Source organism: Athene cunicularia (assembly GCF_003259725.1).
Source record: "Athene cunicularia isolate RWA chromosome 27 unlocalized genomic scaffold, athCun1 chr27_part1, whole genome shotgun sequence".
In the NCBI taxonomy this organism is placed as follows: Eukaryota; Metazoa; Chordata; class Aves; order Strigiformes; family Strigidae; genus Athene; species Athene cunicularia.
In genome coordinates this window covers 3,252,409-3,270,854 of record NW_020799138.1, presented here as the reverse complement: position 1 = coordinate 3,270,854, position 18,446 = coordinate 3,252,409, and the positions used below count along the sequence as shown (strand labels likewise).

The 18,446-nt window shown below is 40.9% G+C and overlaps 1 protein-coding gene across 1 annotated transcript in view; it reads left to right on the top strand.

The window, feature by feature from the left end:
* TANC2 (tetratricopeptide repeat, ankyrin repeat and coiled-coil containing 2) overlaps positions 1 to 18,446 on the top strand; it is a 272,868-nt gene that overhangs the window by 66,353 nt on the left and 188,069 nt on the right.

Here is an 18,446-nt window from a genome sequence, read left to right as displayed (position 1 = left end):
TCTCACTCCAAACTTATCTGAAAGCCTTCACTGTGCACTCTTGGTTTTGAGCTGTCAGAAACTTCAGTAACAATGATTTGCCTTTGTGGATTATATGTAATACTTCCACCGAGTGTTGTACTGGAAGAAGCAGTATTTGACCAGGGCTCATGGAGTTCACTGCTCTTGTGTATAAGCTTTGGTTTCATGAAGGAATGAGCAAGACAAGAAAGCAGGGGGTACTGGTGATGGATGTCTGGGGCTGTGAGTAAAGCTGTGGAAGCTGCTCTTGTTTCTTACTGGAGAAGGAAGGTAGGAGGCTTGGAAGAAAAGAGGGAAACACGATGTTGGGAGTATCTTTCTTCCTCTTATTACATGGTGTTTTCTTCTGCTGCATTTGTCAGCAGTTTGAATGGAGCTGTATAGTGAGTGTTGCAAGAAGTTTTAGAAGTAATTTTTTATTTTTTGGGTCAAAAAGGTATTTTTATGAACAGAACTGTTCAGCTGTGCAACCTAGCTGCTTTAATCCCTGTTGACTAACTGCTGAACGCTGCTTAAAGAACACAACTGGCTTTTTATTGTACTGATAACTGCTAATAAACCTTTAAAGAGCTTTGAACAGCCTCTTCATGCAAAGAATATCGGTGTAGATAGTGTATATGAAAGCAGTAATGAGGTTGTTATGAGTTAGAGCTCCCCAGTCATTCTCCAGATGCTTTCCACCAGACCTTGCTTCTGGTGTCCCTGTATCTTCACAGGAGAATGTGGGAAGCTGGAGGGTACGTGCCCAGAAGCATGAGGAGGTCTCCAGGGGCTGGGAAAAGGCAAACAGTGTACCTGTCTAAGGGAAATACAGGCTTTGACAGCCTCAGCTTAGCCATGGGAAAAATGAAGACAACTTCTTCAAAGCCATTTCCAGGCATGAAAGACAAGAAGGTCATTGGGAAAAGCTGACACAGAAAGATCTATCAAGTTACAAATTGTGCTTGAGCAGCCTGATTGCCTTCAGTGATGGAGTGACTGGCTCTGCAGATGGGAATGAGGTGGTGGACGCAGCTTGCCTTGACTTTGGCAAGGCTTTCAACCCAGTCCAAGACCCTTGTGGCCAGCTGGAGGAAATGTGGACTAAATGGATAGGCTGCAGCCTGAGAGAAAAGCTCTCTGGACTGTCAGGAGGGTGATCAAAAGTTCAGAGTTGTAACTGGTGGCCAGTTATGAGGAGCATTCCTCAGGAGTTGATACTGGTGCCAGTAGTATGCAACAGCCTTAGGGACAGCGTGGACCAGGGGTGGAGAGCATCCTCACCCAGTCTGCGGGCAGCACTGTCCTGGAGAAGGCAGCTGATCGTTGGAGGGCAGGGGCTGCCGGTCCGAAGGATCTCAATGGCCTGGAGGAACCTTATGGAGTTCGACAAGGACAAATGCCAAGTCACGCAGTGGGATGGACTAACCCTGTGTGCAGCGGGTGGATAGTACTGTGGTCTTCGGCTGGGTGCTCACGAGGAGGTGTGGTACCAGGGTTCCAAACCTTCTCCTGGCAGGTATTTGGGTATTTAGTTGTAGCGTGCACAGAAGTAGAAGCATGTTGGCAGGTAAAGAAAAAGAGAAAGCAATCCCTGAGTGTACACAGGAGCAAAGAATGGTCAGTGCTTTCAAATACTGCCTCTGATTGAAGTTGAGTGTCAAAAATTGGTAGAAATACTGTCTGTAATCGCTGTGCTTTAAATTTACATTTGTAAAATGGGGATGATACCTCATCCCTTACCCTTGCAAATGCACAGTTTTTGTACAACACCTGGCTATTTTGATGACAGTTACTGGAAAAGACCTCATAGTGGTTATTGATTTTTTTTTTTTTTTTTCAAAATCTTCTTACTGCGTATTAGGTGAGTCAACATGTCAAGCTTTAAAATGGGATGTTGCGTAGGTTCTAAGCGAATCAGAAGCATCAATTTTATTAATAAATTAGTAGAATTTTTTGGACTAAGGAAAGAAATATCAGTATTCTTTTATGTAGCAACGCAGGTATGTAAGGGGGACAATAAAATACATATATTCTGTGTCATTTTGGATACATCTGGGATTTGGTGGTGTTATTCACACAGATGAGCGGGTATGTAATAGCCACCTACAGCTGCCTTACTGTCTCAGAGCCAGTAGAGGGAGTAGAAGTTTTCTGACAAATTATGTACAACAGCTGTGCTGAAATGCACCGTCCTGATACGCAGTGGAGATAAAGTTACATTTTTCCATGTGAAATGACCTTGCCTTCTCTTACACCTCAAAGGAAAAAGGTTTTATCATACACAGCTCAAAAAGAATATGTACACTTGCATCAAAAGAAAATATCAATCAATTTGAGGTATTTGTGAAGCCAAAGTGTTGAGAAAGTGGAATGTCCTTTCCAGGATGTCTAAGGAAACATTAATAATTACCGTATCTATAATGGTTTAAAAAATACAAGCAAGTCCATTAAGGACAAAGGTTTATATCTGTGGATTCAACTATTTAATCTGTATAATCAATAATGTCTGATGACTGATCTTTGGCTTTCTCTACTGGAACAAGTGGAGCCCCAGTTCTCAGGCAAGCAACAAACTTGGATTCCTTAACTTAAAGGACAATTTAAACAGAACGAATAATCTCATCTGTAAAAATGTATTTCTGGTCTGTATACAAGCAAACTAGAAGTAAAGTTACTCACAATTCTGGAGACTTACTAAGTATTGAATGTGTCTAAGTAAAGAAATTGTTTAAGGAATATTCAACACAGCATGTTGATTTTTTGTCATTTTACCTCAGTGTGTTGCATATATAATGTATATTTCCTTGTAATCAGAATTTGATGTGGCACAAAAATGAGCAAACATCATCACATGCAGGAGAAATAATTAAAATGGCGAAAAGTCAAAAAGTTCAAGCTAAATATCAGGCTTTGTATTTTGTTCTTTCTGAATGTTGAAACTGTAATTTCTGTTTGCAGTGAAATTCTGCCTGCAAGGATTTCAAATTAATCATAGAAAACCATAGGTAATTTCCTTTACTAATTAGCTTGTTAATTTTCACGTCATGTGACTTAGCACAATTTTAGTTCAATTTTCCAAGCAGTAAGTGACATCGATGAACTGGGTGGATCTCTTACTCACTGTGTAACATGCGAGTGTGCCGTACTACAGGAGCCTGTGACTCAGGGGGCAGGTGAGTTGAATTCATCTCTTAGGAATGAATTCAGCTCTTTGGAAAATGTTCTTTCAAGGTGGCTTTTCACAACTTTTAGTACTCAATTGAGCTTTTTTAGTCTGCATTATCAAGAGATTTGTGAAGGGCTTATAGTTCAGTGTCTTTTCTCTGATTAATTTGTAGAAATAGGTTCATTGAGACCACAAGAGAATAATCTTTCAGCAACTATATATATATATATAAATGCAATATAGGCAATGCAAAGAATATAAAGTAGAAACTTTGAGTGACAGAGCATGTGGCACTGATACTAGAAGGCAAAAGTCATGCTTTTTATATATGTCTGAGGAGAGGGAAGAAGGTTCTTCTAGGTAGCCTTTGAATATTATGAAATACTGTGGAAGGAAGAAATATTAACTGCTGTGTGGGCTAGAGGGAGTCTGTATTCCCAGTTCTATTGTAAAGTATCAGAATGTAAAATAAGCCTCATTCATAATTTCATTTTGTGTTAAGTTTCTAAATGTGGTGATAAAAGTCAAGATCATTCTGTAACGGGATGGCAGAAGGTATTATTAGGTTGTTACTTTATTAAATTTCATTTTCAATATGTTTGATTTTTCAGCTATCAAGGTATAGCGTAAGCAGCAAAGAATATAGAAAAAGATGGATGAGGTGTGATGACAGTCAGGAGAAGCTGTAGTTATTGCTCTGAAAGAAGCATTAGAATACCTCTGCATGTCAGAGATGGCTTTGAGTGGAGAGATTAATGTACTCTTTGGCTATAAGGCAAGCTGAAGTTACGTCCCAAGGTGGCTTTAGCCTGATAGGATCTGAAATGCTAACCTTGAAGAGCTGCTGCTGTGACAGGAGTTGAAGCAGCTTTAGCAAAGAAATGTCAGATGATAGAGTTTCTGGGACTTCAGAGTACTGCCGATTATTTATTTCTTTATGTGTTTAATCACACTTAAGAAACAATCTGCAGTTTCATAACCTGTTGCAAGGAGGCAGGAGCCTCGTGAAACGTGATTAGAGACTGCATGCTGATCTTGTGCTCCATGTGCAAAACATTGTTTGGATGTCAAATACTTCTTTACCAGCTGGAAGTGCTCTCTCTTACAGCATGGTAGGCATATGCTTGAACAAAATGAAACAAAGCCTACTTCATGAATTATTTTTTAATTATTTGATAAATGAAATACGTATTTGGTCTGTGTGGCAAGGTTTGGTAATGGTGGGGGCTACGGGAGTGGCTTCTGTGAGAAGCTGCCAGAAGCTTCCCCCCGTGTCCGATGGAGCCAAGGCCAGCGGCTCCAAGACAAACCCGCCGCTGGCCAAGGCCGAGCCCATCAGGGACGGTGGTGGCACCTCTGGGATAACGTATTTAAGGGGATAAAACCCAACAAACAGCAACTTCAGCCAGAGAGAGGAGTGAGACTGTGTAAGAGAAACGCCTCTGCAGCCACTGAGGTCAGCGCAGAAGGAGGGAGCAGATTCCCCGGCAGCCGTGCCCTGCACCCAGGGAGCTCCCGGGGGAGCAGATGCCCACCTGCACCCGGGGAGGGCCCACGCCGGAGCAGGGGGATGTGCCCGAAGGAGGCTGCGACCCCGTGGGAAGCCGGAGCTGGAGCAGGCTCCGGGCAGGACCTGTGGCCCCGTGGAGAGAGGAGCCCCGGGTGGAGCGGGTTTGCTGGCAGGAACGGTGACCCCACGGGGCGCCCACGCTGGAGCAGCCTGTTCCGAAGGGCCCCGTGGAAGGGACCCATGCGGGAGCCGTTCGGGAAGAGCTGCAGCTGGAGAAGTTTGTGGAGGATTGTCTGTGCGAGAGGGACCCACGCTGGAGCAGGAGAAGGTGTGAGGAGTCCTCCCCCTGAGGAGGAAGGAGCAGCAGAAACAGCCTGTGGGGAACTGACCACAACCCCTATTGTCTGTCCTCCTGCACTGCTCAGGGGAAGGAGATAGAGAAAATCAGGAGTAAAGTTAAGCTGGGGAAGAAGGGAAGGCTGAAGGAAGAAGGGAAAATTTTAGAATTTGTTTTTATTTCACCTTACTTTACTCTGATTTGGTGGGTAATAAATTAAACTAATTTCCCCAAGTCAAGTCTGTTTTGCCCATGACAGCATTTGCTGAGTGATTGATCTCTCCTTGTCCTTATCTCAACCCACAAGTCTTTTTTTTTTTTTTTTTTTTTTTTTTTTTTTTTTTGATATCCTCTCCCCCATGTACAGCCGAGGAGGGGAGCGAGAGAGCAGCTTTGGTGGGCGCCTGCTGTCCAGACAGGGTCAGCCCAGGGCAGAGGTTGTGTTACGAGAGCCTGCAGGAGGTGGGCACGGTGCAGCGAGTGTCCCTGCGGCCAGGCCAGTGCTGCTGGTGTTGCCCACACTCGCCTGTTGTGAAGGTGACCGAGCCACTTTGCTTGAACAACCGCTGCTTTTCTGTGTGCCTGCCCAGCTGCTGGATCCCCGCTGTCCTTTAGCTCTTTGGAGCATGGCTAGAGGGCAAACTGCCTGTTCTGGTCCATGGTGGGTGTGTTTGAGAATCCCAGAATCATTCAGGTTGGAAAAGCCCCTCAGGGACATCGAGTCCAACCCTCAGCCCGACTCCACAAATTTCTCCCCTACCCCACATCCCCCCACAGCTCATCCCAACAGCCCTTAAACCCCCCCCGGGATGGGGACTCCCCCCTCCCTGGGCAGCCTGTTCCACTCTCAGACCACTCTTGCTGGGAAACATTTTCTCCTCCTGCCCAGCCTGACCCTCCCCTGGTGCAGTTTCCAGCCGTTCCCTCTTGTTCTGTCCCTGATCCCCTGGGAGCAGAGCCCAGCCCCAGCCTCTCTGCAGTGTCCTGTCAGGAGCTGTGGAGTGATGAGGTCTCCCCTCAGCCTCCTCCTCCTCACACTGAACACTCCCAGCTCCTTCAATGGCTCCTCACAGGATTTATTCTCCAGGCCCTTCCCCAGCCTCATTGCCCTTCCCTGCCCTCGCTCCAGCCCCTCGAGAACTGAGGTGCCCAAACCTGGACACAACACTCAAGGGGTTGGTTTGCCTTCAGTGCTGTCTGCAGAGAGCTGACCTCGCTGGCATTACATGTCTGTTAATCAGATCCATTTTCATCATTCTCTCCTCAGTATTATTAATCCTTATTAGTCTAAGCATGACTTTACTTAAATTTCCACCAAAGATGTGAGATTTTTCCATATCACTTTTTTTTGCCGGTTCCTAAAGATAAATATTATTTATATTCACTGTGATTTATCCATGGGAAGTGTTGATAAGGATTCTTGCATTTCTCTATGACACGGACAAATGTTGAAACCGTATCACTTCATCCTAGAATTATATTCAAGGTATGATTCATATTTTTATTTTTGAGGGAATTTTGTACACTAAATATTACCCAGCTTATATAAGACCTACTGATGTATAGTGATTTGTTCTAATGTGTGATGCATTCAGATATGATCAGACACGATTCCATGAAGGCTCCCTGCATCCTCTTCCCAGCCTCCAGGGTTTTTATTTGGCTTTTCCAGGGTGGCTTTTTAAATGTGGCTTTTGCAGCTTCCAGTTCAGCACTTTGTATGTGAAGTTACTGGTTTTGTGAAGATGTGTTTAACTTCGTTCATAGAAGCATCTCCTTGATGTAGTAGTACCTGTACGAGGTGTTGGTGAATCAGTGTAATGTCATTATTACATTCTCTTTATTGGCGTTGCACCTGCTCTTCCTTGTTTCCTTTCTCCTTAAGGAATAGTAAGTATCTAGTACTTACTTATATCTTTAATGGAAAAATTATCTTCTTTATAAGAGGATTGATTTTTAAGCTGTCATCTCTTCAGAAGTTTCTCCTCTTTAGACTTTCTATTACATGCACAGAAACTTTTACTCTCTCAACATTTGTATAAGGACTTTTTTTAGTATCTGATATATTTTTAGAAAACTCATGGATAATTTTTGCTAAAGCTTCCATTTTTAAATGACCTATTTGAGGGAATTGTGGAACTTTTTTGCTGCAAGATCTTTCTGATGTGGAAGGATTTATTTTTCCTTTTATGTCATTTTCTTTTTGAGAATGTGATTGGTATAGAAACCAACACATACTCTCCTAACATACAAAGCCCCCCTCCCCAAATCTTAGCAAGTTAGGGGACATGATTTTAAAAGAAGTTTGGGAAAAGTATCCAGGTTTTAACAGAAGGTGATTTGGCTCATTTTAAGCAGTTTTGAGAATCAGCATCTTTTGTTAGGTGAGTTAAGATAAAGTGGTGCACGAAACGGTTTGTTGTACATCAGAATGGCCTTCAGCCACCAGCCCGAGACCTCTGCTACCAATTGCTGACAGACAAAAAAAAATCTGATGAACTGGACCTTTGGTCCCTTCTTACAGTAAGAAATTAAGATTCTGGATTGTCTCATGATTGCAATATACCGATTTGAAGAGGCATTTAATTTATATTTGAATTTTGTAATAATTTCAAGTGAAGTATTAATATATGAATTTACTTTTATACTTAATACAAAGTAGTCTGCTTTTAACTTACATTAAAACCCTTTCACTGATTTAAATTATTTATTGCATTGTTCTTGTTTGATTTAAACAATTGAATCATCTACTTACACTTTTTTTTTTTTAAGTATTCCTTGAAGTTGTTCACAGTGTAATATCTCATTCTGATCACTGAGTTGCCACCATTGATTTATTAAAAGGAATAAAAAGCTATGGAAAGCATTCTTGGTGGTGTTTCTGCATTTGTTTTTTGTTTAGAAATTCAAATTCAAAAGTGCGTCTGTAATTTTAATTAGTGTATTTACATGAACAAAACTTGTTTGAAAGTTTACAACATGTTGTGTTATTAAATAAACATCTAGAAAGAGTTCAGTAGATCAAAGTTTTTAAATGGAAGAAAAATTTGAATTCTAGGTGTCTTGAGTATCACAGCTGCCTTTTAGTATTTTCTGCTGATCCAAATGACTGATGAAATGATCCTTAGCTGGGAAAAGTTGCCCTGAAAGCTGACCCGCAAGGTAAAAGCCCGCTAACAGTTTATAAACTGAATGTCCAGTTATTCTTTGTCTTCTCTTTATTGACAATTAAACAAAGCAAGAACTTTTTGCTCACTGTATATGCCAGAGACACATCCTTGCTGTTAAACGGAGACATTTGTCTCTGTTGGTTGGTCTTTGTACACAAGGTTTACCTCTTTTCTTGCCATACTCCAGAGAGATCATCACTTTAAAATAGATGTGATGTCGTGAAAATACAACTTCATTTATTTTCTGAAGCAGCTCAGGAGGGAATGTGTTGTTTGTTCCTACCAGTCCAGCAGTGTGCTTGGGAGAGGCTGGGACTGGGGGTGGCAGGAGCTGCACCTGGAAGCACTTCCATAAAATTAGGGCACAGTGAACAAAAATCACATGAAACAGAGGCTACTTTGTAAGTACTAATGGCAGTGAGGCCGGCCTTGTCATAATAATTTGCTTATTAATTCAAGTCAGTTTTCATAATTTTCTTCCTGTGTTCTTCAGAGAAGTATTTCCCACACTTCGTGTTGTAGAACTTCTAGTGGTACAGTTGTGGAGAACTATCATCTCCTGGCTTTAAGCTTTTTGTTTCTGTATTTTATAAACCCCTATTTTAGCAAAAGAGTTTTTTATTCACAGCGTGACAAGTTTAAACTGAAAGAGTAATTTTCATTTGACTAAATAAATCGATCCAGTTTTTAATTGGGATAAATAAATTCTTTGGACATGTGCCATTTAAAGAAAAGTATTTATAACTTCACTTTTGGCAGATTTTCCAGATGTTCTTAAATATTGAATGAAGAGGAGTACATAGGATTGTCAGGCATTTCTGGAAAATGCTGTTGTGTGATTACCTGTATTTTTAAGAGATCATTTTGAAATCTGCTCTTCTACCTGCTTCCTTTCAAATTCATTAGGGTAACAAAAAAAGGAAAAGTGAATTCTGGAAAATTACAGAAGCATCTTTTTTTTTCTGATTTATGCCCATTTAATGCATTCATGTTGTAATATACTTGTTACAGCATTTTCTTGGTTGTTTTGTCGGTGGGCGAGTGTTTCACGTGCAGGTTCTCAGGCCTCATGGTGCACAAGAGGTTAATGTCAACTTTGGGGTTTGTTTTTTTTTTCTTCTCAAGACAGAAAGTCTGTTAGTATTTTGTAACTATACTTGGCAACAGTAATGATTTATCAGGGGGTGCTTTTTCCAAATGTGTCTCTTTAGGACACTGTGCATGAAAGAGATGCAGGCGGCTGGCCTGACTCCAGCTTCTCCAGCAGAGAGAGCGAACAGCGCAGCAGCTCAGGGCCAGGGAGCCCGATTAATCTCCTGTGAAAGGAAGAGGTCTTTCGGGCTCTGGAGGGGAGAAGCCGGGGAGAAAGGAGACTGGTAGATTCGCCTTGGCTGTGTGTAAGGTATCCTTCTGGCTTGTGCGGCTGCTGGCAGCGTTGTCTTTGCCATGTGCTGTGGATAAAACAGTGCTGACAACGGAGAGGATGGCTTGGCCATTAGTCTTGGGCAGTGTAGCACGAAGAGAACATTGTGAAAGAGCTCCTGCCTTTTACTTCCTTAATTGTAAAAGCCCCTTTCAGTGAGTGCGGATAAGCTCCCTTGAGTAAATACTGTGTACTGTCAAAGATGTCCCTAGATCTTGGCTGCGGATTTGATCGAGGATTAAAGAACGTCTTCACAGAGCACAGTTTCTTTGTGCTGATGCTTTACTTCCCCCCTATTTGCAGGTGAGTTGGAGAGTATCCTCTGAAGTCTGTTGGCTGAATCCTAGACGTGAGTGTCTTTATAACAGGAGAATGGCTCCCTGTTATTTCAGAACTGGAGGTATCTGAATAAATTCCAATTTTTTTAACTTTACAGGTTTGCAAGCAGTTCCATGTGAGAATTGTAATTAAGGCGACTGTAGACCTACAATAACTTGTTCTTCTATTGATGTGCATATGAATTTCACATTAGATGTGAACAAAAAAATTCATCATTATCAAGCCACCAGTACATGCTTGACATAAAAGTTACTTTTTTACCTTGCTGCTGCCTTCTCTTCTCCTTATGATCTCACTAGCGTGGATTCCTGGTTCATATAGTGTTAGCATATTTGTGAAGTTACAACCACCTTAGAGTTAAAGTAGCATTGCAGAGTCCTCCAGTCTTAACATTTTAAATGAATTTAATGAATCATCAGTATTCTGAGTTGACGTTAAAGCTAATTTTAAATTTCCAGTGCATTTTCCAGCACTCAAAGTCAGTAAAATTTCATTATGTTACACATTTGTTTCTTCTCATCATGTGTTCTATTTCTACTATAAATGCTCAGTCACATGAGCAGTTTTCTGGGCTGGAAGTGTTTTTCTAATCAGCAAGTGCTTTGTGCTGTGGTACTTGGCTTTGGTTGGGCAGTGATGTAAAAATATATGTAAAATAATGGCAACAAAGAGGTAAACCCATAAAAATGATCCATTTCCACGACACAGATGATATCAATTATCCAGACATCCTCTCTGAAAAGAAATTCAAAGTGCCATCTCCTAATTTAACCTGTATGTTCCAGAAAAGGTTGTGATTTTCAGATACTGATGTGAGCTGTAAGACAGGAGTGAAGCCAAGAAACCTTTGCCAAGCGTGGTTTGCTGCCAGCTTGGTCGTACTCAAAGACCCTTTTTATTTCATGTCATGTAATACTGATATTAAAATTGCAGCAGTTGCTTCTGTGCATCAGTGATACTGGGAATGTTCATAAAATATGGAAGGTGACTTTTACAGTAATTTAATGGAGTGTAAATAAAGTTCAGGCTAACTGAGGTGACACTGCTTCTTTGTTTGCACAGTGCCCCAGACCTCTGCAACCGTTGGGCAAATCTATAGCCCCATAGTTTGGGGAGTTCTCAGCAAAACTGATGAAAGAGAAGGTAGATAACCACCATAAAAGTGAGGTTTGAAAAAGTTCCTGAGCTGCCAGTGTGTGATGTGCTTAATAATTGAGTATATGAGGAGTCAGACAATTAATGATTATTTTTAAGTAGTAATTGAATCTCTGTAAATCTGCCTTACGTGTAAAAATCTTAACCCAGCTATCTAGTTCCCTGTTGAATTTTGGAAATAAGTGTTTCAATCTAAAAACGATGTATACAAACTTATATTACTAACCTTTAAAGCAGGGGTTAAGATTAAGCTTGCTTTCTGAGTTGGATGTGTAGGCTTGAGCAAGAGGCGTGGGTTTCTGTGCTCCACACACCAAACCTGGAGTTTGCCAAGGTGGTCACCAAGAAGTCCCTGAGTCTGCTGCACAGCAAGGAGGAAGGGGAAGGGATCTTTAAAACGTGCATTGAAGGAGGTTCTGAAGTGTGAAAAGGATGCACAAGAGTCCTGATGCTATTTTAAGTGCTCTCTCGTCACCGTTCTGTTGTTTACAGTAACCTATAAAAAGGAAGAACATGGATAATAAAAAGGTACTTCAGATTAGTCACTCAGAATTTGTTTAAAATGTTTCTCTGGAAGTTTTCCGTGTTGTTTTTCTAGACTTGAGGTAGTTTTAAACAGCAGTTACAGTGAAACCTGGTCATAAAATTTGTAGTGTTGAGCTGTAGCCGAGGCGTGCTGTGGGACAGCATAGTGATTAACCCACAAAGTAGATAATTGAGTTGAGTGATGATTAAAAGTTAATTGTATAGTACTGAACTTCAGTACAATACCTAGATACAATTTGTTTTAAATGGGTAGGAAGGCTGAGACCCACTTTAGTAAACAGCTCTGTAACAGCTTTGTGATAACTTGTGGGCAGAGTGAGTGTCTGCCCCCCTTTTAGCTCTCACCTTGGACTAATTATTACACTGAATTGGTGCAAAAGGTACCAGAAATCCACAAATTATTTTGCAATCTGTAAAAGGTCAGGATAACTTGGTTTTCATTCTCTTTAGTGCTATGTGTGACCTTCTAGCTTGAAACCAAAGGGGCGATACATAATGAATGCTGAGTTAAAAGGAGATCAGAGCTTCAGAAAAGGAAGATCCTCTGTTGGGTGGTAATAAATGACTGGTGGGAACCTGAGTGATGGGAGAGGAGATGTCTAAGCAGGAAAGGTGCTCTGAAGGGAGAGGGAAATTGCTTTTATCTTCCATGTGGAGATCTGTGTGTAATAGTGGACAAAGAATTCCACCAAATAGCGTTGGTATGAAGAACATATGTCAAGTATATGTTGACGTAAGTAACCCTGCTTCTAATGAGCAAAAGCTGATTAGCAGATGGGCATCAAATGAGTGCCATGCACCATCTCACACTCTCACAGCAGGTCTGTAAGTCACTGAGTTCAACCGGAGGCCAGCTCTTAAATTTCAGCATCAAGTGATCGCTGTTACAAATATAACCCCTAAAAGACTGGGCTCTGCTCCAGAGAGAGCAGACACCTCTGCTGAGCTGTGCTGAGAGCGGAGGCAGCTCCCGGAGCCGCGGGCTGATGCCTCCTGAGAGCTGGGCAAGCTGGGACCCGGAGAGACGAGACAGCTCCAGGCACCACAGGAGGCCAGGACAGCTGCTGGAAGTGCTGCTCAGTGTTCCACAAGTACGGAGGCCAGAGGTTTTTATAACTTGGAAACGTTTTTAGTAGGAAATTAGTAACTGAAGGCTTAACTATGCATTCTGTTATGAATTCTTCAGCTGAGGAAGGCAGGCAGATGTGCCCGCTGCTTGGCTTGGAGAGGATCTCTGAGCAGGAGGCACCCAGGGATAACATCGATATCCTTGTTTGCAGAAACCTATGGGCTTGTTGATGACAGTAATCATTAAAAAATACTCCCATTATTTTTCTCTTAACGTGACATGGGAAGCTCCTGTATGCCTCACGTTCTGCATCCAGCTGTATAATCACCATCTGTGTTTTAACTACATAGGCTGATGTTTTTAAAATTAATTCATAAAATACGCTGTGTAATTTCCAAATAGTATTAGCAGCACAGGTTTTTTAATTCAGGTTTTCATCTTGTCATATAGGCATCTTCCCACAGTGAGGGGAAAAAAAAAGCAAGCAAAGGGTATAGTTTGTGTTGAACATACACTTCATGCAGTATAGGTCACTAGGCAAAACAGCTCTCAATAAAGAGAAACAAGGATGCCACTTTTTCCATATGAAATAGGTGAGATGAATTGTATCCCAGATCAGATGTAGCTGTTTCTTTCCAGTGACAAATAAAAGGTTTGAGATGATGAAGGTACAGATTTGTGTCTCTGATGCCTAAACTTATTTAGGTTTCATTCTGCTCCAAAATAACCCAAATGTTGATTTATATGATTTCTTAAGAAGTGTGTGAACCTGTACATCCCAGAAAAAAAAACCCAAAACCACGTAAGGATTCTTCTGTCTGAAATTCATGGGAAGTAATGCTGACAGTGTATCTTGCAAGAGTAAGACTTAAGCTAATAAATTTATTATGACAAGGGCTTTTTCTTACTGTGTTTTTGTACAAGCTGCCAACACAGTAGGACCCTAATTTCAATTCAGGCTTCCAAGCACTGCAGTAATAAAAATAAACACAAACATACTTGCACAGGGAAGGAGTTAGTTTTTAATTCTGCAGTTGCTCTTAGTAGCCTGTGGCCCCTGACTGTGTGGGTTGGATTTTTTTTTTGTGGTTCTTCATAAATGATAAGCAATGTGGGTAGTTAATCTAGGATATCTAACAGGCACACAATACACCTTTATATTTTGAGGTCCATTTATGAAGTGTGGGTACGATCATACGCAGTTTCAGGAAGGGTCCATTCTGTGCTCCTGAAGAGATGAAGTCTGCCATAGAAAGGGGAGGGGGGCAGCTTTCTGAAAGGTGCTGAGGCCTTTTAGCAGCAGAGACACTTGCTGGATGATGCTTCACTGGATCCATGTTGCGGCTCCCTCAATAAAAACAGCCATCAGTCACACTCTGCTCAAACAGCCTTCCTTGATGAGATGAACTTCCATGATAAATGGACGGACTTAAGTATTTTTATGAATTGCCAAAGCCTCTTAAGCCAAATTGCTATTTTTACTTCATTAATTAGAATGTTTCCATATTGCAGACAATGATGGTTTTGCCCCAAAACAGATGGCTTGCTCTGTAGGAAATCTAACAACGTGAAAATACCAAATGCGCTATTCGCTGATTAAAGTTTTACTTACGTTTTTACATTGAATGAGTTTGCATCTTTTTTCCATTATACACCATGAAAAATTACAGCTTACCTTTTAAATAATTTAATGGCTAAAGCAAAGCACAAAAAGTAAACCATGTAATAATCTGCCTGAATTTTGTATGGCAAGGTTTACTAGCTTTTTTTTTTTTTTTTTAATTTAAAAAATAAAATAAAAATAAAGTCATTTTCCATGTTGTCAGTTTAAGAAATTGCAGGTGGCTGGGGACACGGGGATAGGAGGGTGACACGTAGAGCTTGGGCAGGCAGCTGCCTCCTGTTCTGCCCAAGCGAGGCATCGAGGGAAAGCGAGGGCAGAGCCTGGAGCTGCTCGAGGAGGGACCAGGTCCCGGCGGCAGCACCCGGGGCACCGGATCCGGCATCTTCCGCTCTGACGGTCACGATGTTGCAGGAGGTTTTGAGTTCAGAAAGTAATAACCTTCAGCATAATTCAGAGGTGAGTTTGCTTTGCTGACTGAGGGAGGAAGTGATGAGGAATGCTTCAGAGGTTAGTACTGCTCAGGGGATTTTTTGTTTCCCTGCTTGCTTCGGGATGCGGCTATAGGTGTCAGAGCACAGACATTTAAAATTTTCAAAAGCTGTGTGGTCTTCTCTTCAGTGTAAAAGCACATGAAAAAGTGCATTCCTCTTGTGTTTTAAATGTTTACAGAATGTCTTGTGGAAATGTTGATTTGCATGTAGAAAAGAGTTATCTTTTAAATTATTAGTTATGGTCATCAAATATAAGTTGGTTTTTTTCCATCCTTTTTAAAATGAAACATGCCCTGCATGTCTTTTCATCTTTTCTTCCTCCTCCTCCTCTTCTCCACCTTTTTTTTGTTTGTTAATTTGGTTTTGTGTGATGCCAGAGAGTATTAACAAGGGAGTCTCAGCTGAGATGTGGAAAGTCATGAGAGTGAACACTTCATACGTTATTGATAAGCATAGCACACTGTTTAGTTTGCATTGTGAATAACAAGGATTTAAATTATTACTGGCTTTCTTTTTCAAATAAAATGCTTACAAAAATATTCCATTGCTCACGGAGGAAGGAAGTAGGGGTTGGGGGTTGTGAGGATCTCAAGGACACAGAGATGGGAAGGTGTAGGTAAAGCTGACTTTCTGTATTATGAAGCAGTTATGTACGTATATATTTTTAACTTTATTTAGATCATTAAGCAGTGGTAGAAATAATGTTGCTGTGAAACAAGCAAAAGTTCTGTTCTACCTCCTTGGTTGGTCTGTTCTGTTCTTGTATCATTACTGGTGAGAGCTGTTTATTTTATGAATACAGAGATTTCAAAGAGGACTTGGTATGTGGGGTGCTTGGAGTAATATAATGCTGGTTCACGAGCTTTGGTCCTGGGGTGCACTGAGCTGAGGGGGCACGGAGAAGGGGCTGAATTCCCTGGTACAGCTGGGGTTACCCTCATGGGCTGATATGTGTCACTAGTGCCGTCAAAATCTACAGAGCTGTCACTTCAACGTGTAGTGCACGGTCTTTAGGGAAGAGAAGTTGCTCGATTTGACTTGTAAACTTTTTAGGTTGCTGATGAGATGGCTTATCATCTTGACAGATACAAAAATGCAATACCTACTAGCCAAAATGTAGGGGGAAATATGTGTTTATTGTGAAAGTGCTCTTCCGTTGAGGCTGTTAAACCTTGATGCCAGAACGGGAAGGGAAGGAGGGCAGAGGGTTAATGTCACGAGGGTTTGTGTGTCTTCATGAACTTGAATAAATAGAAGGGGTTTTTGTGATGAAAATGTTGACTTACAAGTCTGGCTAACGCTTGGCCAGACAGTTTCAATACTGTATTTAAGGAGTTTGTTTTATTTATAAGTGGATAATTACCTGGTTTAATATTTTTACTTACATGGAGGGGTGTCCCCTCCCTGGCAGGGTTCAAGGCCAGGTTGGACGGGGCTTTGAGCACCCTGCTCTAGTGGAAGGTGTCCCTGCCCGGGGCAGCTGGGGGTGGAACTTGATGATCTTTAAGGTTCCTTCCAACCCAGTCCCTGCCGTGATTCTGTTATTACTGGAGTATAATCATCTATTTACCCATTCACTTTTGTCCTGTTTGGTTCATTTATCATGCATACCTGTTCCCCACCCCTTATTTATGGCAGTGTTCAAGGAAGAAAGCCCTGTGTCTGAATTAAATAATGCTTTATAGTGCATATTTCTTGATTCAATTAAATAGAAAAAGAAAGACATCCTTGCCTCCTCTCTGAATAAATCATCATATTTTTCAGATGCCCCTTAATAGTAGCTGGCTTAAGATTAGAATGATGCAGCAGATCTGTAGGTGCTAAAAAAGTGTAGAGTAGTAGCAAGAGTACTTCTGAAGGTATATTCTGTAGTTTGTTAGATATCTGCTCTCCCTTATTCTTAGCCATTTCATGGTTGTTATCTAACGGAGACTTGCAGATGAAACAAAAAGTGAGTTATCTCCGTTCTGAAGTACAGCAATAATGAGTTTATCTGTGTTCTCTCACAGCACTGTGAAGGAATGGTAACAGCAAGGCTATAAATTGACTAGTTCTGTTTTATTTAAGAACTAAAATGAAGTTTATAGTAATAATACCTTCAGTTAGACATTTCCTTCAGACTGTTACATCTCCCCGTTTCTTCTTATCTGGAGGTATCCTGAAAATTTTCATCTCAGTCTTTAATGATATCACTGCATGCTCTGCAGGACCAGATTATACCAGACGTGTTTTCTGGGTTATATGGGCAAAGCGAAGATAAATGGCTTAATCTTCCAGGGGAAAAAAAAAAAAAAAAAAAAAGAAAAAAAAAAGAAAGAAGAAAGTTTCAAGTTCGTCTATTAAGTGTGAAGCGATCACAACTCCTTGAGATTTTTTTTAAGCGTGGGCTGATGAAAAGCCTTGCAGCAAAGACCGAGGCTCTGGAAAACAGTTTTCACCATTAGTCTCGAAAGTATTTAAATTTGGCTTTAGAAATTTGTCATTTTGTACTTCAGTGACACTTCCTACGAGAACACTTGGTAATTGGCATTTGGACAGCAGGGTGTTACAGTCAAAACAGGTGATGGATTGTTCTCTGGCTGCTCCCTGTTGTGGACACCCTTGAAAAGGGGAGAATAATGCCTGTTAGCCTTAACATCTTTATTATTCATGGTTAGAAGGTGCAGGGAAATACAGCTGTCATGACTTGATCAAATGAGTGCCCTCTTTCCTTTAATTGAAAATATAAAAAAAAAATATACTAGCTGTATACAGTGCAAGTGGTTCATTCTCGTTGAAATCACAGTATTTCAGCCCTCTTTTTAATAGTTAACTTTTCAGGAAGTGTGAAAACAGCACAGGCATGTTAGTGATGGTGATTTAATAAGGGAAGAGAAATCAGCTTGCTGAATCAGAGCCAGCAATCGTGAATCAGAAAAATCAGGTAATGGTCCTATCGCTACAGGTGTATTTCCCATGATAAAAATCAGCTGTTACTGCTGCGTTCTGCTTCTTAGCTGAGTTTTCTAAATTATCTGATCTGTTAATAGAGAAGTAAGCTGGAGACAGCTGTTTCTTGGTGGTACATGCTGAAAACAAAATGGCTGGTATATATCAGTGTGCAGAATTGCAGATGAAGAGCTAACTGCAATTAAGTTATTTCTATTGAATAGAAATTAAGCAAAATACAATGATTTGGACTGGTTGTTGGGCAGCTGTATTGGGATGGAAGAAAGGGGAACAGACTTAAATTAAGTAAATTTACAAACAAATCTGCAGTTACTACTGAAAAAGAAAAGTTTTTCTGTTCAGGAATAGATCCTAGATGTGTTTTCAGCTATGCAGTCATGGAATATTATTTGTGATATTAAACTCACGTAGACCAAAGCTCAGAGCTGCGTGCTCTTGCAAAAAACATGTTATACAGTATGTAGAAGAAATGCTTAATATATAATTTTTTTTTTTTAAAGTAGTTGTCCTTCCCAAAATAATTATCTTCCCTTTTGAGAAGTCTCTACCTCAAGATTTACATGACTGCCTTCTGGAGAACTGTTTCATCCATTGAAACAGAATGATCATCACAGAGGATGGTTTGGGATTAATAACTTCACTTTCATTTTAAGCCCCGTATGGG